This window comes from Vicugna pacos, chromosome 19 (assembly GCF_048564905.1).
Source record: "Vicugna pacos chromosome 19, VicPac4, whole genome shotgun sequence".
NCBI classification, from domain to species: Eukaryota; Metazoa; Chordata; class Mammalia; order Artiodactyla; family Camelidae; genus Vicugna; species Vicugna pacos.
Window position 1 is genome coordinate 15776957 of NC_133005.1, and position 21052 is coordinate 15798008.

The window sequence follows — 21052 nt, forward strand, 5'->3', positions numbered from 1 at the left end:
TGTCGCCTCCCCGACATGTACTCTCGTCCCCTAACACTGCCTCCCTTGCTCCCTGTGCTTCAGCCACACTGGCCTCCCTTGCTGTCCTTCCACAGCACAGGGCTCTCTCCCATGGTCTTGGATGGGGGTTCCTAGTAGCAGAGTCTGATGGGGATTCTTGTGCATGTGGTTTATTGAGGGAAGGCTCTCAGGGTAAAACTGAAAGAGAGTGAGGGAAGCAGAAGAGGAAATGTGAAGAAGCCAAGAAAAGATGTGGTCTCCACTGGAGACTAGGCTCAGCCAGGTGATCCCAGGGCCCACCTTGAAGCAAGGGACCAGCATCTTGTACCGCTCTGCCCACTAGCCACTGGCTGTGGTCCACCCACAAGAGAGGACATAGCCACAGGCATTCTCTGCCAGCTGACAATTGCAGTTGTGAACAGAGAGCAGCCAACACTGACAGCAGCTAGGGAATGGGTGCCTTGGCCCAGAGAAGGGGATCCGGACAGGACATCAGCAGTTTTACTAAATCTACCTTAGGAACTTGTTTCAGTTATTCCTTCTGCCTGAAACACTCTCCTTCCAGATCTTCATGCACCCAGCTTCTCGCCATCATTTGCATCTTTTTTGAGTGGCCATGCCTGGCCATTTATCCACAGTAGCCACACTCCCAGTTAATCAATCTCATTATTCTGCAATATTCTTTTTTCACTGTCTGGAATAATAGTTCCTCTTTAATATAAAATATTTATATATTTATATTTATTTGTGTTTATTGGCTGTCTTACCTACTAGAACATAAATTCCATGAGAGCAGGAAAACAGCCTAGTCACCTACCTAGTGGTAAAGTCAAAAGATCCTAGAGTCAGACCTCCTAATTCAATTTCTGACTCCACCATTTACTGACTCTGTAAACTCAAGCAGGTTAGCTTCTAACAGTGCCAGATTACTAGGTTCTTAAGAAGATTAAATGAGTTGATGCGAATGCTTAGAATAGTGTGTGACACATGTTAATCACTCAATAAATGCTAAAGAGGATCTGAATAGATATTTTTCCAAAGAAGACATACAGATGGCCAACAGCCATATGACAAGATGCTCAATGTCACTAATCATTAAGGAAATCAAAACCACAATGATATGTCACCTTACACCTGTCAGGATGGCTATTACCCAAAAGACAACAAATAACAAGTGTTGGCGAGGATGTGGAGAAAAGGAAACACTCGTGCACTGAATATAAACTGGTACAGATGCCATGGAAAACTGTGTGGCGAGTCCTCAAAAAATTAAAAATAGAACTACCAAATGATCCAGAAATTTCACTCCTGGATATTTATCCAAATTTAAAAAAAAAACAATAATTTAAAAAGATATAAGCACTCCTATGTTCAGTGCAGCATTATTTAACATAGCCAAGATCGGGAAACAACCTAAGTGTCCATCAATGGATGAATGAGTAAAGAAAATGAGTGAGAGTGATGGGACACAATTTGAACGAGGGAAGAGGTGGAGGAAAGGAAATATGGCCACACTCAAGACCACAGAATACTGACGAGCCCAGAGAAGCCAGTATCATCATTTTCATTGTTACCATCATTATATCTTAGGTCCCTGTGGAACCAGAGCTGCTTCTCGATTTCCAGCTCAACTGCAAAGCTTGAGGATTTACTTTCAACTGCATCTGGATTGTGGCCACTTCCTCCGTAACACAATGGATCTGGGGGGAAGAAATGCAGAAAATAAAATCTAATCCCAACCCAATCAATTAACCAATCAATCAGCTAGCCTAGAAGATGCTTGGTGAATAAATGAAGGAACGAACAAGATAATTCTTTGTCAACTCAAGCTACCACATTGCTTTGACTATATGATATGCCCCAAAGGCCAATGGCATTTCTTGGATTTTTACCCTTTAAGGAGACATAAATTCTTACTCTCTTTCTCGGCCATCAGTAGACATCCAAAATACCTCAATTATGTTTTCTTTCTTGATGATGCTCAAAACCAGCCAAAGCTCCCCTCTTGACTGCACTCATTGCAAGTCTGTAGACTTAAAGGTTCAATTTGTTGGGCCGCAGCACACTAAATCTTGAAGGCAAGGCCCTCACCTCCCCTCCACCACCCATAAGCAGTCACTGTTCCAACAACTCTGGGCCACTGTTACCCTCAGGCCAACCCTGCCATGTGATTAAATAAACTGGCTGCATCTGGAGGAAAGGAAGCTTTCAGTCAGCTTCAGCCACCAAACGAGCTGTGGTTCTGTCTGTGGCCTGGATGAAATGGGCAAAGGAGCAATTAGTTCAACTCTCCTCTGAAAGAGAGGCTTTATGGGAAGTAGGAAACAAGGCAGTCACTAAACAAATATAACCTGACCGCTTTCTGCAAGCAGGCCCTCCAGGGCACGTAAAGACAGGCCAGGACACAGGATGAGATGAACAATTAAAGACCCAGTTCAGAAAACAGTTGTAATGGTGGGGGAGTGGGGGTCACTTCATTCACCTAAATTTTTGAGGGGGCTACTGTATTTGCTTGGATGAAAGAGTCTGTCAAGACATTTAGGATTTGTGGGGAAACACTACAGCTTAGGCTACAGGACTGTTATGGGAAAACCAGACAATGTGTTGGGCCCTGTTGCGGGGGGAAGAGGAAGACAGTGACACATAAGAAAGGAGGGGTTAGGAGGCAGTGGGAAGCCAGAGACTCCGTTAACAGCTCCACTTTGTCATTGACCTCAACCTTCAGTAAGGTGCCCCAATTCAACAAGGCCTCCAAGGAGGGGAGTTTTTATAAAAGGCAGCAGTAAAGGGTCCAGGTTTCCACACCAGATGACTTGAAGGGATAGAGACCAACCCCATCCTGCAGGTTAGGAGAGAAGGTGGAGCTCAAGGAACCTCAAGAGAGCACCAGTCTGCAGGCCATGAGATGGTGTCTGTGCCTCCCCCTTCCCCTCCCCCTCGTCCTCCCAGATCTCCCAGGGATCAGGAGGGCTCAGCAAACAGGAGGGCTTGGCAAACACCTGCATACTCTCATACTTAAGCAAAAGGTGTGGACAGATATCCACATCTCAGTGATGATCTCAGCAGCCCCATTTTCAAGCACATAGGCTCTTCATCACAGTGAGCCATTATAAGCAGTGGCTAAAGTTCCAGAAGTAGCACAGAGCTGGCAGGCCTGCGGAGGTCACCAGGAGCACCTCTTCTTCTTCTCCGTCTCCTTCCTGTGTGATCTCACTCATTCCCTTAGTGTCAAATCCCATCTGTACCCTGAAGAGTCTTCGGGCCTGTTCCCCCACTTACACTGAGGAATCACATTGCTGCTAACAGTGATAATAACCACATACGGTTATTAAGCACTTGAAAGGCAGCTAGATCAACTGAGCAACTAAATTTTAAAATTTAATTTTTATTTATTTATATTTTTGAAAAACAATACTCGATTCAGTTATTGGATTGCTTTTCATTATGTTTGGAACAATTTAAGAATGTGAATCTATTTTTTCAACAACAAACTTTTCAACTGTAAGTGGAAATTTAGCATCCAAATTGAGATATGCTATAAGTGTAAAATATGTACTTGATTTAGAAGATACGGTACAAAAAAGTGTCAAATTTTCTTTTTTTTTTAGTTTTATTGATGTATAGTTAACAATTAAAATTGTTAAAATGTACATCAAAGTGATTTGATGTATGTGTGCATTGTTAAAGAACTCCCCCATTCTAGTTAATTAAGACATCCATGTAAATTTTAAAACAGTTTTATCTCTCAGTGAGTTGCTCTTCCTAGAATAAACTTTGTTTACCCCCCCAAAAAAAGAAGTTTTAGTCTATTTGTACAATGGAATACTACTCAGCCATAAAAAATAAAGTAATGCCATTTGCAACAACATGGATGAACATGGAGATCGTCATTCTAAGTGAAGTAAGCCAGAAAGAGAAAGAAAAATACCAAATGATATCACTCTGTGTAGAATCTAAAAAAGAAAAAGAAAAAGAAAAAGAAAAAGAAAAAAAGAGGACATTGATGAACTCATCTATAAAACAGAAACAGAGTGACAGACATAGCAAACAATCTTATAGTTACCGGAGGAAAGGGGGTGGGAAGGGATAAATTTGAGAGTTGGAGATTTACAAATGTTAACCACAATATATAAAAATAGATTTAAGAAAAACAAATTTCTTCTGTATAGCACAGGGAACTATATTCAATATCTTGTAATAATCTTTAATGGAAAAGAATATGGAAATGAATATATGCATATAAAAAATTTTTAATTCCTATGAAGATAAATAAATAAATAAACAAAAAAACAAATATTTCTTAACAGAAACACAAACCAAAAAAATTAAGATATCCATCACCTCACATAGCTCCTTTTTGTGTGTGTGACAATATTTAAATTCTACTCTCTTAGCAAACTGCAATCATACAAGACAATGTTATCAGCTATAGCTACCATGTTTCACAAGATCTTCAAGACCTAATTCATCTTATAGTTGGAAATTTGTACCCCTTTACCAACCTCTCCCTATTTCCCCACCCTGCTCCCCAGCCCCAAGCAATCACTTTTCTACTCTCTGTTTCTACGAGTTTGACTTTTTTTTTTCTTAAGATTCCACATATACGTGATGTCATTCAGTACTTGTCTTTCTCTATATGGTTTATTTCACTAAGTATAAGGCCCTCGAGGTCCATCCCTGTTGTTGCAAATGGCAGGATTTCCTACATGCTGAAATGATAACATTTTGGATATATTTGGTTAAATAAATACAATATTAAAATTAATGTCACCTGTCCCTTTTGACCTGTTTTAATGTGGCTACTAGAACACTTAAAATTACGTATGTGGCTTGCATTCTGTTTATGTTGGACCGCATTGCTCTAGAACCATATAGCCACATCTCCCCTTGGGTCTCTCCCAAGTACCTCCAACTAACATATCCAAAATTAAACATCATCTTTTGTTCCCCCTCCCCCTGCAACCTCTCTCTCCTCTAGAATTGCCTAAATGCCCTTTTTCATCAGATTACACTGGAGAATTTTGGTAGTGATCCTGGATGCTGAAAAGTTAGTGCCACCTTCACTACCATATACCCGCCTTCCTCGGCGGGGAGGTGGGTGGTGGCAGGGCTAACGTCTGTCTAGTTCACGATTGCGTCCATCCCCTGCAAAGTGCGGCATGTGCTCGGATCTCAGTGAAGACTTCCTAGATGAGTGAATGAGCAAAGGAATGAACGTGACTCACCTCAGGCAGGGCTGAGAACACAAAGCACATGGAACAGAGGTAGGCAGAGAGGAGACAGTCCAGTGTGCTTCCAGGAGCTGTCAGCCTGGAGGAACAAAGGGGCGTCAGAGCCCCACGGACGAGGTGGTGGAGTGAAGCCGGGCAAGCGAGGCTCCAGCTGCCCCCTACTCAGTGGGGCTTGAGATAACCAAAGCAGTCAGGAACCACCCTGCAGATGAGGGAGGTTTGAGGTTGGATGGCTGCCCCACTGAACCATGCCCTATTCAGCATGGCAATGCAGCCTCTCTTTGCTGTGAAGAGCTGGAAGAGGACTGATAAAGACAGCAAATCTGGGTCAGCAGGAGCCAGGGTGGACTCAGCAGAAAGCAAACAGCCTGGCTGAGCGTGCATTGCACCAAAGTTGACGACCCGACAGGTGAACAGGTGGAAGTGAAGGATGAGCTGGAGAAAGCCAGGCTCCCTGGCTAGGTGAACGATTTAGGCCTAGGTGTCTACTTTTCATGCAGCACTTTCTCACCTACAAAGGGAAATTTAGCATCCAAATTGAGATGTGCTGTAAGTGTACGACAAACACTGGATTTAGAGTGGCTGTAGCAACATTTAGATAGATTTACACGGCACACACGATGTGCCAGGAACTACTTTAAGTACTCTCTCTCCCTCTCTCTTGTTCTTTCTCTATATGTACGCATATGTGTGGTTTTCCTATGCCTGTATGTATATACATGTATGTGTGTGTGTATTAGCTTTAAGTCTCACAGCAATCCTGCAAATTGTAACCAATGTCATCCCCATTTCACAGATGAGGAAAATGAGATGTGGATCTGGAATCTGAACCTAGGCTGTCAGTTGCAGTTCAGAGGTGTACCCAGCATGCTCTTCGGTGGACCACAGGTCAGTGAGGCAAGGAAGAGCACCTCGACTCCAGGTGCACTGGGTCAGACTCAGGGTCCATCTGCCCCGTGTTCTGGGTCCGATAGTTTTATCCAAGGAGTATGTTTGGGGCAAGGGAAAGAAACGTGCATTATTCTCCTCCCAGATTCTAAGAACGTCCGTTCACTCCTGCACTAGACGTGTGGCTTTTTAAGCTCTCTCTCTTCCTGTGTTTCTAGTCATTCTAGCCTCTTCTTGAGAAGAGAACCTCTCTTCTACTCTTCGCTACAACTGCAGAATTAGAAGATGTTGAGGGAAATGGCTACCTTTGGAGGACATATGCCTGAGTTGGGCCTCTCATTTCCACCTTCCCATGCCTGGGACTGAGGAGTGAACCCAAGAAGCGCAGCTTTGTAAGAGAGCACGGGGGAGGGCCTTCAGTCAGGCAGGTCAGGGGCGGGGGGAGTGAGAGCAAAGGTGAACTGATGTCGTCACAGCCCTTACAGTCTTGTCCCAGATTAGACCTGTAACAAGTAAATAAACAGGCCCGCTGCCCCTCGCCCCGATCAAGTCATTCTCAGCTGGGGAGGGCGTAGTTTGCCAGTATCTTTTTCTTCCTATTATGCAACAAAAATGATGTTTGCAGTTGTTTTAGGAAAACTAAATAAACAAAAAAAAAAAAGTGGGAGGAGACACAAAATGAAACCTCTGGTAAATGCCGCTATCCCCAAATTAGCATTTCTGGGAAAGGGAAACACAGAAGGCACATGAAGTCCATCTTCAAATATGTGAAGGAGGAGCATGTGGCAGAGAGATTTCCTTTGTTTTGCTTGTTAGAGGAGAACAAGAATCAGTAGGAGATCGTTTAAGGAAGGAAGATTCCAAGTCAATAAAAAAGAACTTTTTCTAGCAATTAAAGCTGGTCAAAAATGGAATGGTTTTGAGCCCCAGTTTAGAGAAATAAAGACCTCAGCCCAAGATCCCTGACCACCCATATTAGATTAAATTTGAAATTGATGACCTCTAAGATCTCTTCCATGATTCTATGTTCTTAATATCACTAATATATTTTTATTGAGATATAATTTACTCACCACAAAATTCACCACTTTAAAGTGTACAGTTCAGTTATTTCTGGGGGATTGGCAGAAATGTGCAACCATCACCATTATCCAATTCTGGAACATTCCATCACCCCCAAAAGAAATTACATACCCATTAGCCATCACCCCCAACTCCCCCTCCCTCATGTCCTGACAGCCACTAATCTTTTAGTGCCTATGGATTTGCCAGTTCTGGACATTTGACACAAATGGAGTCATACAGTATGGGAGTTTTTTTGTCTTGCTTCTTTCACCGAGCATAAGGCTTTCAAGTTTCATCCGTTCATTGCATGAATCACTAATTTTTATGGTCAAATAATATTCCACTGTACAGGCACATATTTTATCTCTTCTTCTGTTGATGGACATTTGGGTTGCTTCCATTTTATGACTGTTATGAATAATGCCCCTATAAACATTTGTGTACAAGTTTTTGTTTGGACATATGTTTTCAATTCTCTTGGGTATATACCTAGGAGTAAAATTGCTGAGTCATATGGTAACTCAATTTTTATCTTTTTGAGGAATTGTCAGATTGTTTTCCAAAGCAATGGCACCATTTTACATTCCCACAAGCTCTGTGTGAGGATTCCCACTTTTCCACATCTTAGCCAACAGTTGTTACTGTCTGTCTTTTTGATTATAGCCATCCTAATGGGTGTGAAGTCTTATCTCTTTGTGGTTTTGATTTGCATTTCCCTAGTGACTAATGACTTTAGGCATTTTTCCATGTGTTTATTGGACATTTATATATCTTCTTTGGAGAAATGTTTATTTGGATCCTTTGTTCATTTTTTAATTGAGTTCTTTTTATTGTTGAGTTATAATATTCTTTATACCTTCTAGAAGATCACTAAGATATCTGACTTTTACTATAAATGAGTTAATTTCAAACCTGGGAAAACTAGCTAACTTTCTAAGGAAAAAAAATAGCAAAGTTGAAACAATTTGAGATTCAAAAATCCAACATGAATAGCCAAGGAAGAAATTTTACACATTTATAAAGAGTTACCTCCATATCTTCCTTAAGCCCCTCCCAACTTACCCTATCTAAAATCCTAAAAGACACCAGGATCAGCTGGTTTCAAGGGTGAATTTTGAAAAAAAAAGATTTTTGAAAACAAAGATTTTTTCCTATACTATATATGGTCTAGAATCTAAAGAATGGATATTTCCTGTTTTATTTTTTTTAACATGAGAATATAAAACTGATACAAAATCTGAGAAAAACAGCCTTAGAAAAAATTATACTATAAATTTATTTAAAAATATTGATACACAAGTCATAAATTAAATATTGATAAATACAATTTGGTAGTTGAGTAAATGAATAACAAATCATGACCTATGAGAATCATAAGATGATTCAATTACAAGAAGTCAGTTAACATAATTTAAAATACAAATAGCTAAAAAAAATCAGTATATTCAGAAAAGGCATTAAATAGAAGCAATATTTATTTACATTTTTTAAATGACTCCTTGGGACATGTAAATTGAATCACCATCCAGTACCACCTCACATGCCCACATAGGATAACATTAAAACATCAGCAACTATAAAAAAAGATGGCAAAGATGGTGAGAAGTAGAACTTTCATATACTCTTTGTGGGAGTTTGGTCAAATCACTCTGAAGAACAATTTGGCAATATCTAATAAAACTGAAAACCTACACACTGTGACTGAGAAATTCTACTCCTTATAGTCTAGAGAAATTCTTGCATAGATTTATACATATTTATAGTTATTTCCATTGCAAAGCTCTTTAAAATAGTGGGGGGGAGTCTAAATTACTTCAATGGGAGAACATATAATTAACAGTATATTCATGCACTAGAATATCATAGAACTGTTAAACTAATGTAATTTTCCCTATTCAGTCAGAAAACTAGAACTCCACACAAAATGTTGAGTAGAAAAAAGCAAGCTTCAGACAATACACACCTTGACATCTATGTTCTATTTCCAAACACAAAAATGAACAATACATACTATTCATCAAGACATACATGCGTACGTAAGTGTATCAAAATGGAGTGAAAAAGATACATGCTCAGTTCACATTTTCTCCTGGATTTGGAACACGAGGAACACATTGCAGGTGGAGGACAAAGAAAACGTCAACTTTCTCTGTGTGCTTTATTTCCTTCATTTAAATTAGGATGATACGAAGAGAGAAAACTGTTTCCAGTCCTCCAATCCTCAATTCTGATTGGTGGGAATATGAATGTGTGCTATCATTCATTGTACTTCTGGGTAGTTTTCAAATTTCTCAGAACAACAACAAAAAATCCCTTAGTCAAAATGTTATGATAAATCACAGAGGAAAAAATGTGACAATGAGTGTGTATATGTCCATGAATGACTGAAAAATTGTGCTGAACACTGGAATTTGACACAACACTGTAAAATGATTATGAATCAATAAAAAATGTTAAAAAAAATCCCTTAGTAAAGTAAGAACACAAAGAAAGTCTGTTAATATGTTAAAAAGATACATAAATATATTTCAAAACAAAGTCAGCAACATTCTTAATGGTGAAGCCCTAGAAGCATCTATATCAAAGTTATTTTTTAAAATAAGGACACATGACTTTAATTAATATGGGTCTAAGTTTCAAACTAATTAATTAAAAGTGACCATAATTAAATTTGACCAAAATTTAAAAGTGAGTATGTGTATAGAAGAGTATAAATATGTGAGTGTGTATATGTGAGTGTGTTTGTGTATGAGTGTACATGAGTGTATATACACATGTGTATATGTGTGTGACTGTGTGATCTATGTGTGAGTGGGTATATGCATGTGAAAATATGTATGTGTATGTGTATGGACATGTGAGAGAATAAGTATATGTGCGTCAGAGTGTATGTGAGTGGGTATACATGTCTGTACGTATGTAGGTGTATATAAATCTATGAATGTATGTATGTGTGTATAATGTGTATTTATATAGTATTTATATGTGTCCGGGTCTGTATGTATGTGGATATGGGTGTGTGTATATATGTCCATAAGTTCATGTACATAAGTATCGTGCAGATGCATGCATATGTGTGTTCGTGTGCATGTATGGGTATGTGCATGTACAGACATGCACACACATTCATCTAATAGGAGGTAATATATATCAGGTGTCCCAGATGTGTTGTTCTGTCTTTTCAAGTAGATTTTATGCTTATTAAGGCCTGAACTTATGACTCATATTTCTTTTGGAATTTGCACATAGTGACTTCTCAGCGATACTTGTAAAATTGAACTTGGCACCAGTACCCCTCAATTTCCATGGACCAGCAAGAATTCACAGACCAAGCTTCAGGGCTGTTTTTTGCTCAGTACAAGATAGTTTGTAGTCAGGATAAAAAGTAGAAAATAACACCCTAGAGATGAGTTTATTTTAAAATTTATATAGACACAGTTATTCCACTTTCTGGATTCCAAGAAAATATCGGGTAACAAGAGTCTATAATTTACCTGTATACGTTTCATAATTTCTCAAAAATCCATAAAATTAGTTAAGGAAAGATAGAGAAGATGCTGTGCTCTAGATGACCAGCTTTATCAGCCAGAAGAGCAAATGAGTCCATCCTCGCCTTCACTCTGGGCCAGTGGCAGTTCACCCATTTAGGTGAAGGAGGGGGGTGCCCTCCATGGGGATTTTCTAGCAGGAGAGGGAGATGGTGGTGGTGGCGGTGATGGGCGTAGCCTTCTGGTCCTGGGTGAGAAAGCTGTCAACCCCCAGGTTCAGCCCAGGATAGGACGGTGGGGTCCACAGAGGAGTGTCACAGCCCAGGCCTGAGTAGACATGCTCAGTGCTGCATCCTACGGATAATGGGATGCAGCCACGGCTTTCGTTCTACAGGCCGGCAGAGACAGCCGGAGCAGGAGAGCCATCCAAAAGCAAGAGAGACCATTTCCTCACACAAAAATAGAGGTTAGCCTCTTATTTTCTTCTCCCCTGGAGACTGAGTCAGGCAGGAAAGCAACACCCTGAGGTCAGATCTAAGTTGAAGAGGTGAGCGCCTCATTCGTGCTCAATTTGGCAGACTACAAGACACACACAGCCCAGATGGGCAATAAACCAGAAGGTCCACGGCAGCAGAAGGAATGCCTGACTCCCAAAGAGCACTCAGAGCCCAGGAATGGTCTCCTGCATTTCAGCTCAGACTCCCCACCCAGCAAACCAGGCTGTGTTCTTTCTGGGTGGCTGGCTTAAGGAATTGTACATTACAGTGGAAACTCCCATTCACTTCATTTACTGCCATTTATAATATTTTCCACTATTTGGAGATAATGAATTCATCCTTTTCTTTTTTCCTTTTTTTTTTTTCTGCCAAGCATTATGCAGGCCACCACAAGAGCCAAATGTTCCAGAATCCTTCTCTAATGTGTTACCCTTCATTTTCTATGATAGCTTTAGTGGTTTCTTTGGAAAGGCCCCAATATCAACCAAATTAACAATGCTGAGAATAAACCCAACTGTCACTTTCATTCCCTTTGAACAGCAGAGGGGAAACGCCACCTTCAAGAGCCTTTCCAGTGGGCAGGCATAAAGAAGACAGGTTAATTAAAGTCAATCTCAGAAAAACAACCACCCGCTGCAGAAAGTTTCTCCCCAGCCCAGTTTAACTCTGTATCACAGTTTTAGATAATCTCTCATGAAGGACTGAAGGCATGAATTTTGTCAATGAAATTACATCTCTGCAATTGCCCAGCTGAGGGGCCTTTTGGATGATGTTAAGCAAGACTCTTTGCAGGAGGTCAGAAGGAGAAAGAGGATATTCCAGGCTTCCTTTTCTTGCACAGAGGCCTAGGCAGCTTCCTCAGCTTGGGAAGAGTCAGCCAGACACGCATTTCATATCTGCTGCATGTAAGTTTCACTCAGTAATTTACTTTTTGCTAAATAACAGCCTCACAGCAAAGCAGGGAGGACAAAGCCACAGCAGCATCTCTTTCATTTTTACACCCTTCAGTCCACCATCAGAACTGAAGCAATTAATATGCCAACAGTTCACTTCTCTTTCTTACATTCTGTCATTGTTTGCTTTGGTGACAGTCACTGCCATGGGGCTAGCGGGAAAAGAGGGCATACTGAACTAGGAAAAAAGATGGCAGCCAGCTAAATCCATCACCAAACTCCAACTGGGGAAGGAAATTGGTACCCAAGTTAGGTGAGTGCCACTGCTCACAGCCCAGATGCTGAGTGAAACTAAAGAGCCATCCTGGAGGAGGTGACAGAAAAATCAACATTTCCATATCACTAAATGTGGCTTTTTATTGACAATTTTCTACAAAGCAGAAATAAAAAGACATTATTTAATTGTTTGCTAAACTTGTTGGATCTCTGGGGAAATATTTTCAGCATCCATCGTCAATCAGCCCCTCATTGCCCTAAGTCATTCTTCTCATGTTGCCACCTTCTCTGTTAAGGTTTTGGACATCTGTGTAGGTACCCTGTGCTTCCTGCTTCAGATAAGGCAGAGTTTCCCAATTTAAGTGGTTCAGTCCCTTCCAGGATATGTCTTCTTCCATCTATTACTTTTAACCTTTCTATGTCTTTATATAGAAAATGTATCCCTCATAAATAAAATATAAGTGGACTTTATTTTTTCATCTAGTTGGACAATCTCTGCCTTTTAATCTGAGTGTTTAGTCCATTAACATTTAATGTAATTATTGCCATGGCTAGATTTAACTTTATCCTCTCACTATTTGTTTTCTGCTTGTTCTACTTTTTTCTGTTGTTCCTTTGTTTCTGTTTCCCTGTTTTCATTTGGATTGATCAATTATCTTTTAGTATTCTTTTTTGTCTACTCTAGTATCTTTTTAACTATACTTCTTTGGTTATTTTTATTGTGGTTATTCTAAGGATTAAAATATGCATTCTTATCACAATCTATCATGAATTAACATTAGACCACATCACATATAATATTTGAGTCTTACAACAGCATTCTTCCTTTAACTTTTCTTCCATTTTTATGGGATTGTTGTCATATATGTTGTAAAACCCAGAATACATTGCTTATTTTGCTTGAAATAGTCAATGATCTTTTTTTATCAATAATCACTTTTTAAAATAAGAAAAGAAAAAATAAATTGTATGTTTACCCATGTATTTGTTGTTTCTGGAGTTCTTCATTTCTTCATGTAGAGCAATGAATTTCTGCTTCTACTTGGCCTTTTTGAACTTCTCTTCGTTGAAAACAAGCCTAAGGCTAGGCATGAGAGAAAGCCAATGCAAACTTATACCTGGGTGAAGAACTAGCTCCAGCAATGACAAACAGGGAAGTGCAACAGCCTTCTTGTGATCATAAACACAAATATGACACAAGTGATTTGCAGCAGGAATTTTTAGGGCTTATTTATACTGGGGGGAAGAAAATGCAAGGGTGTTTTTGGAATAGACCTCAAAAGAGCTGTCGAGATAGAAATAATCTTTTCTAAAAGTTAGAACTAGGAGCAAAAGGTTTAAGACTTGGAAGTTGATTTATACACTAGATAAAAAACTAAGACTATTCAATATGATATAAAATGTGTTGAAAACCATTGATTCTCCATGACAGGGCTACTCAGGCTACAGGGGTGAAGGTCAGCATAGCACAGAAGTTAGAATTGTGGGTTCTGGTGTCTGCCTTCCTGAGTTTGACTCCTGCCTCACTACTTACTGGCAATGTAAACTTGAGAAAGTTAATTAACTTCTCTGGCCTTGTTTCCTTATCTATAAAATGGGCATGATGATAATAACTATGACCTCAGAAGATTGTTGTGAAGGGAGCAACTAAAAAGCACTTGGAACACTCCCTGGTACATTCCCAATATTCAATAAACATTAATTATGACTATTATTTTTACTAGATGACTCTTCATGTTGTTTCTGACTCTAAGATTCTGTTTCACTCTGAGTCTTCCCTTTTTTTATTATGCTTGGGGTTCAAAGCAAAAATAAGACAATTGTCTTCATATCACATTTTCCTCTTCCACTCTACCTCAGTACACACTGATGAAACACTGTAATTTTTGTTTAAATCTCTAATTTGCAACACTGATAGAAATTATTTATTTTATTAAAATAATCTATCAAGACAAGAACTGTGGCACAAATATATCACATCACATTCCCAGGTCAATGAAAAATCAAATAGCGTAGACTCCTTGATGTGTGCTCTTGAAAAATGGTCAGCCATGAAAGAAATAAGACATGGTCTCTAAGTGATCAGTCAATGAGAAGCAAGAGAACCAACTTATGCTGCTGACCTATACCATCCACTAATTTATCCGTGGAAACTCTACGTTTCTAAACCATCTTCATGATAGGATCCAGTAACCGTATCTTACAAGTGTCATAACTGATACTTGGAGAAGTTTAAGCTACTCATCCGACTTCACACAAATGTGTCTCCCATAACCATAATCTTTCCACCATAGCAAAGGTTACATCATGTTCATGGGCTGCAGGAGAGCAGGGACACTAGGAACATGTCAGGACCTGGAGAACTAGATGTAAGTTTGAATAGACTCAGTTAATGGAGAATAGAACACATGGAGGTCTGGAGTGAAAGCAACTGAAAAAGAGTTGAGGAGAGAAATCAGAAATAGTCTAGTCTTGGTGTGGCTTCCCCCCAAAATACAGACACAGAGTTAAGGACTGATTTCAAGTGATTGATCTGGGAAGTAAAGGAACACCAACAAGAGAGTGGGGAAATCAAATAGGGAAGGGAAGGCAGCCAATAGCTTGTGTTATAAGCAAGTTACTATGATAGGCCACTGGGGTTTAAACCCAGTGGGTAACCGTGAAGCCAGTATAGAGCCACGAACCTGAGATATCCCACTAGAGGGTGAGGGAGATGCGGTGTTCACACTGATTCGATTAATTTCTTCAGTCCCACAGTGGTTGAGGGCTATTCTTGGTGGTGTTCACTCCATGGTATTCCAATCTACCGTGAGCATGAGCAAAGTGGTCTTTGATGGCAAGAAAATGTTCTTAAATGAAAAAAAAGGCAATGCTGGCAGTTGGAAGTTGGGCTAGCACACACTGAAATGGCAAAGGCCAAAGTCAGGAATTCAGCTTGATAAATATTAGAAATGATGGTAGGCTGATGGTTCAAAATTTTGCAAGCAGCTAAGGCTAAGAAACCTGAAATCATTGAATTGGCTTTATAGAAACTACACACAGTCTCTAGATCAGCACCCTTATTTTTGTACTAGTTCACCAATGGTCAAGAAGAAAATGGCTCTTGTATGCACAGTGCAAATTATATCCCAATTCCATGCCCTCGAACTCCAGTATTCTTGCCTATTGCACCACGTGGAGAACTGTGATGTACTTTATTCCAAAACAGGTCTGATCCAGACAACAGCCACTTTTAAAACACCAGGGAAGGCAAAAAACATCAATTTGAGGAGATTGATGGGATCTGGGTTTGCAAATTCACATAGGGAAGCAAGAGGAAAATAGAGAAATAAAAAGTCACAGTAGGAACTCATATACTATTGTTAGGAATGCAAGATGGTGCAGCCACTTGGCAAAACAATTTGGCAGTTTCCTAAAAGGTTGGTTTGGGTTCCAATATTCCCATAAGAAGTTGGAATATTAAAATATATTCTTCCCATACAATCCAGAAATTCCACTCGTAAGTACTTATCCAAGAGAAATGAAAACTTACATTCACACAAAAACCTATATGCCAATATTTATCGTGGCCTTTTCATAACTATCAAAAACTGGAAACTGTCAGACGTCTCATATGCACAGAATGGATAAACAAAGCGTCATACATCCATACAATGGAATATGAGTCAGAAACAGAAAGGAACAAACTAGGGTATACACAACAATATGACACGTCCCATATGCATCAGTGCTAACTAAAAGAAGCCAGACTCAAAAGGTCACACTGCATGATCCCATTTATATGACATTCTAGAAAACACTGAAAGTGTAGGGAAGGATGAACTACCAGTGGAATTTTGCAGGTGATGGATACATCTTGATTGTGCCCATAGTTACATGCCCATGCATTTGTCAAAATTCAGAGAATTATACACCAAAAAGAGAGAATTTTGCTGTATGTATTTTTTCAAGTGAACAAAATTCTTTTGAAAGGCAATGGTAGGTTCTGACAGCAGCAAGGAGCCTCAGTCAAAGATGAAAACCAAACCCAGAGCACTGGGCCTGAAAGTTCCACACTCTTGTGCTACGGCCATTGGCAGCAGCGTCCTGAGCCCTTGGTAACTGAGACAGTCCACGACTAAAGCAAAAATATGTGCAGACTAACAGATTCTTTGAACCTCCATGAGACTACACCTCCAGCTCTATGACAGAGCCAAATCATGTGGATTGATTGCAGTCCAGTACCACAAAAATGACAATCATTCAACGAGATAAATAACAAAAATTTTGAAAGCAGAATATCAGATTTTTCAAAGGATGGAAACATAACATCTGCCCTGGAGACTAGGAGTCACATGGATGGTAAAACTGTCTTTGATTGTATGTGAAGCATTTGGAGCAGAGGAAGAAACATAGACTGTGAAACTGGACAAAACCAAGTATAAACTGCAGGTCTGATCCTGGTCACACGATTATAGCAGATCAAATTCAAAGCCTCTGTTTTTTATTACTCCTTGAACCATGTTCTTTGCCATATAACTTCGTAGTTCTCCCCTTTGTGCTGTGGCTACTGAGTACTTCCCCAACCCTTAACTTTGGGCTGAGTGCGGAGATGTGCTTTGGCCAATAGAACATGGATGGAAGTGACAACATGATAGCTCTGAGGACTCACCTTAAGAACTCCTGTGCTGTTCCCATCTCCATGAAAAGAGCTTTCCTTGTGTCCCTGGATAAATTCACATGCCACAGTCCATCCCAGGTAATCTCCTGACCTGTGAGCAAGGACAAAAGAATCTTGTATTAAGTTACTGAGTTTCAAGGACAGTTTGTTACACAGCATTACTACGGCAATAGCTAACTGAAGCAATGACCACGGGTGAGTATGAGTACCTGTATACGCCATGTATCCATTTATTCATCCAAAACAAATATTTATTGAGCACATTCAACGTTCTAAGGCTAGAGCAGGTGCTGAAATCCCTGTAGAGTAATGAGCCTAACTGTCCCCTTTTGAGTGCAACCTGAAGCTCACTGTCATTTAAGTCCAAATGAGGCCATTAATGAACATATTCTGCCAGCTCTAAACTTCCACCTGCTTAAACAAGAAGTTCAGTACATAAGCTTATTCCTCTAAGGCTCTAAAGTGACCTGGGCTTTATGCCCTCTTACTCCAGGCTCTACCCTACTTCACTCCTACTACCTTCCATGTCTTGAACTTGGCTTTACTGAGCTATGCTTAGCTGTGGGGATCCCACAGCACTGTAAGGACTCAGCATGTTGCTGTGCTGAGCACTAGATACATGTGGCCATTTAATTGAAATTCAGTTGCATTAGCCTCATTTCAAGTGCTCAATAGCCCCATGTGAATATTGTACTGGATAACACACATTTAGAACATCTTCATCATCACAGAAAATTCCACTGGACAGTGTCAACTAGAGTTCTAGTTTGCAAGAATCACCCTTTGTCTTTCAATGGCTCATACATGCTGTCAGGATGTCATGTGCCAGCCTCAGTGCTAAACCCAAAATCAACATCAATCCAGACTCTATTGCAGACTCTGCCCCATCATGCTGTTTCTTCTACTGGAATGAATTCTCACTGGGGTCTCTAGAGTCCCTCCCTGAAGCTTGGCTTCTGTCTGAAACTTTCCTCCTGCCAAGTCCATCCAATTCAAGTTACTGTTCTCCTACAGGAAATTTCTAGAATCTAATGAAAATCAGTCAATATATATAGTAACCTAGAGAAAGAGATGCCACCCAATGTCTCCTGACTGATGTATCCACATTCCAGACCCAGCTAGTCAGGACTGCAGTCACATGGAGATGGAAATGGGAATTACAATGTTCAGGTGTTGAAGTAAGGATTAAATCCAGTAATATGTATAACATGTCCAGTGTAGGACTAGGGACATAGTCGACATCAAGAAATAATGCTTTTCCCTCTAGTCTTCTCAATTGTATTGGAATTGGGCATAATTTCCTGATGCTGGAGACTAACTGATTCTATAACAATTTCTAGTCAATACCCACCCAGATAAGTTCACAGGTGACTGGAAATGTTAGCACAATTAAAACCCTCAGCTAGGAGCTACAATTACCTCTCTTCAGCTGCACCAAGAACTTATCCTTTTGCTACTGGAGGGGTAGAAGAAGGAGAGAGTCCAGACTGGAGGGTCCCAATTCCAACTGGATAACCACTAGATGATTTCTGACGGCTCTGAAGGAATCCCAACTCCTTCCCTGGGCTTCCTGGGAGATGCTGTCAGGAATCTAACAATATGGCCATGATAGAAAAAGCATCTTATCATCTCAACCACCTCTATATTGATCTTTCTTCCTTAACCTTTGGGGGTTCTTAAAAAAAGTAGAAGGAGGCTAATTGGAAAGAGTAAGGTCTGCCTTGAAGGGAGAACAGTTAACCAAGAACAAAGCTCCAGAAGGGTTTCTGTTGTGTTTTCTTCTAAGCTCATTGGAATTTTTGGTCTTGGACAGACAGGTCAGCGCAGCACATTGCTCCCAAGTTTCCAACCCCAAAATATTTTTCTTAATTTTAAATCTTTGAAGAAGAAATGCTACATTTGCTTCATAATTTTTTACTATTGAATATGATGGAAAGAGAACGCTAGCTCCTGCCTCTTGTCCCCCTAGAAGAAGTTGGGCCAATGGAAAAAGCTGAGATTTTGCTTTTCTTTCTACCCATCTATTGAGATTTTCAAAGTATAGCACTCAGAAAATATCCTCATTTAAAAAGAACTTTATCCCTGGTACTTTTGGCTTTGATGACTAGATTGGAAAGAAAAAAATAAAACACTTCTAATTCTAAAGTAAGTAAACCCTCAGTCCTTCCAAGATTCCAGGACCTAAATATCCCCAGACACTACTTCCTCTTAGAACTGGAAGAATAAATTTGCATTTGCCATTCTCTGAAGTCGCTGATCACCAGACCAAACTCCTTTGAACAGGACTTTCAAGCTCAAATACATTTCATATTAAATTTTCCAGCCAGTAGAATTAAACTCTTGTTTACGCCATTTTTTTCTAATTTCACATTTTCTACTTTTTATTTTGTACGTGTGGCACCTCCCTCTTTCTATGACATACAAGATCCTTGGGTCCCATCTCAGTAAATCGCTACATCATCTTCTCAGAGGTTCACGTCATAAGTGTAGGACTCATCATTGATTTCTGCTTTTCTCTCATGGTCAGCATCCAATCTGCCAACATGGCCTCCCAAACACTTACATCTATTTCTGAATCGGTTAATGTCTACTTCCACTGTTCCACCACCTTGTTCCAAGACAATATTATCTTTGCAATGACCTACCAACTGGTCTCTCTGCTTCCATGTTTTCTTCTATCATCCATTCCTCCCCAAGCAGTTGGAATGATCTTTTTAAACATATATAAATTCATGTTGCTCCCCTGTATGACCTTACCACTGGCTTCCCTTGAGACTTCTAAGGAAGTCTAAATTTCTTAGAACACCTCACTGTGGCTCTATAAGGTCTAGCCTGTACCTACCATCCGACCTTATCCTGTGGGCTTTTTCCTATCATTGTCCCTTTGTGCTCTCCACTCCAGTACACTGGCTTTTCCTCTGCATGTTGAATTTGCCAGCTGTCTTCTTGCCTTAGCACACTTGCATTATCTGTTCTCTCTGCCTGAAAGTCTTCTCTCCTGACTGTGAATGACCAGCTCATTCCTGTCCACCAAGTGGATATCATTTCAGAGAGGATGTCCCTGATCACTCAGTCTAATATAGCTTTCTAGTAATCCTGGATTCCATCATATATTTTTATAGCACTTATCACTAGCTAATATTTGCTAGTTTTATTTCTTTGCTTATTGTCCGCTCCTCCACAGCAGAATGATAGCCCCGTTAGAGCATGGATCTTGTACCTTATTTTCAACTCTACTCCAACACTTAAAATTGTGATTAGCACACAGTAGGTGCTAAAGAAGTATTTTTTAATGAAAAAGTGAATAACTTTCCCAGAATATTTTCTTCTTCTAATCTGAAGGATATTTGAGAAAATACTCAGAGAAATGAGGTCACTCTCTTAAACTGGGTAGGAAGGGAATTGACATTGACATTGATTTTGTGACTTCTTTGTGCACTGTGCTTAATCCTCTGAATGCATTGTATCACTTAATCCTTATAATGCTCCCTTTGAGTGGGCACTAGTACCTGCATTTTAAAAAGAAAAGCTGAGAGTGATCATAGTAGGAGCTTGCTACCCTGTGCTGATCCCATTTAGACCCGGCTGTGAGTAACAGCCGCTGGTGCTCAGAGCTGCCTCCTTCTCTTGAGAATTGCCTTCCTAAGACAGAAACGCTCCATGGGGAGAGTGCATCCCTCCACTGAAGTCCCTAGGCAAAACCTGAAGGACACAAGGGTACAAAAGGTGACCCCCTGGGGACCAAGTCTCTGGTACAATTTACATGGCAGAGCTCTCCGTGGGATCAGGCTGAAGCTGGATTCCAGTTAGGCTAGATCCTACATTCAGGGTCTTCCCCTTCCCTCTCCTGCTTCCCTCATTCTATTTCAGAGTTCCCCTGGGAGCATTCCTTTAAATCTTTCGCACAAAAATCTCCATCTGAGCCTCTGCCTCTAAGGAATTTGACCTAAGGCACTTAGAGAGAAAAAAAGTCATGTACTCTTAAGTGAGAGAGTTAATAAGTGGTAGAGCCCGAATCCCCCCACAGGTCTGCAGGACCCCCGTGCCCTCACCA

General features: G+C 40.2%; 1 long non-coding RNA gene across 1 annotated transcript in view; it reads right to left on the minus strand.

Moving 5' to 3' along the window:
* Window positions 1–1473: 1473 nt before the first annotated feature.
* LOC140687245 (uncharacterized) overlaps window positions 1474–21052 on the minus strand; it is a 53542-nt gene continuing 33963 nt past the window's right edge. The window contains exons 2-3 of the long non-coding RNA XR_012061421.1: window positions 16990–17089; window positions 1474–1700 (exon numbers count right to left, since the gene is read on the minus strand). This is a non-coding gene — a long non-coding RNA (uncharacterized lncRNA). The remainder of the gene's footprint in view (window positions 1701–16989; window positions 17090–21052) is intronic.